The following is a 2554-nucleotide window of genomic DNA, read 5'->3' as shown; positions in this document are numbered from 1 at the left end:
ATTTTTCTTCAAACTATCGCCTATATATGAAATTTAACTCTCGTTGGGAACTTTTTGTTCAAACTATCGTCAATGCACGAATTTTAACTATTGGTTGAAATCTTTATGTCAAACAATCGTCAATAAACGAATTTTAATACTAGGTTCGAATTTTTTTCTTCAACCTATCGCCTATATACGAAATTTAACTCTCGGTAGGAATTTTTTGGTCAAACTATCGTCAATGTACGAATTTTGACTCTCGGTGCGCACTTTTTCTTCAAACTACTGTCAATAATCAAATTTTAACTATTGGTTGGAATCTTTTTGTCAAACAATCGTCAATACACGAATTTTAATACTAGGTTGGAATTTTTTTCTTCAAAGTATTGTCAATATTCAAATTTTAAATATTGGTTCAAATCTTTATGTCAAACAATCGTCAATACACGAATTTTAATACTAGGTTGGAATTTTTATCATTAAACTATCGCCTATACACGAAATTTAACTCTCGGGAGGAATTTTTTGGTAAACCTACCGTCAATGCACGAATTTTAACTCTGGGTGGGCACTTTTTTCTTCAAACTACTGTCAATATTCAAATTTTAACTATAGGTTGGAATCTTTTTGTCAAACAATCGTCAATACACGAACTTTAATACTAGGTTGGAATTTTTTTCTTCAAACTATTGTCAATATTCGAATTTTAAATATTGGTTCAAATCTTTATGTCAAACAATCGTCAATACAAGAATTTTAATACTAGGTTGGAATTTCTTTCTTCAAACTATCGCCTATATACGAAATTTAACTCTCGGTGGGAATTTTTTGGTCAACCTATCGTCAATGTACGAATTTTAACTCTCGGTGGGCACTTTTTCTTCAAACTACTGTCAATATTCAAATTTTAACTATTGGTTGAAATCTTTATGTCAAACAATCGTCAATAAACGAATTTTAATACTAGGTTCGAATTTTTTTCTTCAACCTATCGCCTATATACGGAATTTTACTCTCGGTGGGAATTCTTTGGTCAAGCTATCGTCAATGTACGAATTTTAACTCTCGGTGGGCACTTTTTCTTCAAACTACTATCAATACTCAAACTTTAAATATTGGTTGAAATCTTTATGTCAAACAATCGTCAATAATCGAATTTTAATACTAGGTTGGAATTTTTTTCTTCAAACTATTGTCAATATTCAAATTTTAAATATTGGTTGAAATCTTTATGTCATACAATCGTCAATAATCGAATTTTAATACTAGGTTGGAATTTTTTTCTTCAAACTATCGCCTATATACGAAATTTAACTCTCGGTAGGAATTTTTTGTCAAACTATCGTCAATGTACGAATTTTAACTCTCGATGGACACTTTTTCTTCAAACTACTCTTAATACTCAAATTTTGACTATTGTTTGAAATCTTTTTGTAAACAATCGTCAATACACGAATTTTAATACTAGGTTGGAATTTTTATCATCAAACTATCGCCTATATACGAAATATAACTCTGGGTAGGAATTTTTTGGTCAAACTATCGTCAATGTACGGATTTTTACTCTCGGTGTGCACTTTTTCCTTCAAACTACCGTCAATATTCAAATTTTAACTATTGCTTGAAATCTTTATGTCAAACAATCGTAAATAAACGAATTCTAATACTAGGTTGGAATTTTTCTCTTAAAACTATCGCCTATATACGAAATTTATCTCTCGGTGGGAATTTTTTGGTCAAACTATGGTCAATGTACGAATTTTAGCTCTCGGTAGGAATTTTTTGGTCAAGCTACCTTCAATGTACGAATATTAACTCTCGTTGGGCTTATTTTTCTTCAAACTACTGTCAGTATTGAAATTTTAACTATTGTTTGAAATCTTTTTGTCAACCAATCTTCAACACAGGAATTTTAATTCTAGGTTGGAATTTTTTTCTTCAAACTATCGCATGTATACGAAATTTAACTCTCAGTGGGCACTTTTTTCTTCAAACTACTGTCAATATTCAAATTTTAACTATTGGTTGAAATCTTTATGTCAAACAGTTGTCAGTAAACGAATTTTAATACTAGGTTGGAATTTTTTTCTTCAAACTATCGCCTATATACGAAATATAACTCTGGGTAGGAATTTTTTGGTCAAGCTATCGTCAATGTAAGAATTTTAACTCTCGGTGGGCACTTTTTTCTTCAAACTACTGTCAATATTCAAATTTTAACTATTGGTTGAAATCTTTATGTCAAACAATCGTCAGTAAACGAATTTTAATACTGGGTTGGAATTTTTTTCTTCAAACTATCGCCTATATACGAAATTTAACTCTCGGTGGGAATTTTATGGTCAATCTATCGTCAATGTACGAATTTTAACTCTCGGTAGGAATTTTTTGGTCAAGCTACCTTCAATGTACGAATATTAACTCCCGATGGGCTTTTTTTTCTTCAAACTACTGTCAGTATTGAAATTTTAACTATTGTTTGAAATCTTTTTGTCAACCAGTCTTCAACATAGGAATTTTAATTCTAGGTTGGAATTTTTTTCTTCAAACTATCGCATGTATACGCAATTTA

The sequence above is a fragment of the Xylocopa sonorina genome, unplaced genomic scaffold (assembly GCF_050948175.1).
Source record: "Xylocopa sonorina isolate GNS202 unplaced genomic scaffold, iyXylSono1_principal scaffold0047, whole genome shotgun sequence".
Classification (NCBI taxonomy): Eukaryota; Metazoa; Arthropoda; class Insecta; order Hymenoptera; family Apidae; genus Xylocopa; species Xylocopa sonorina.
The sequence above is the reverse complement of the archived record's forward strand: the minus strand, read 5'-3'. Positions refer to the sequence as shown.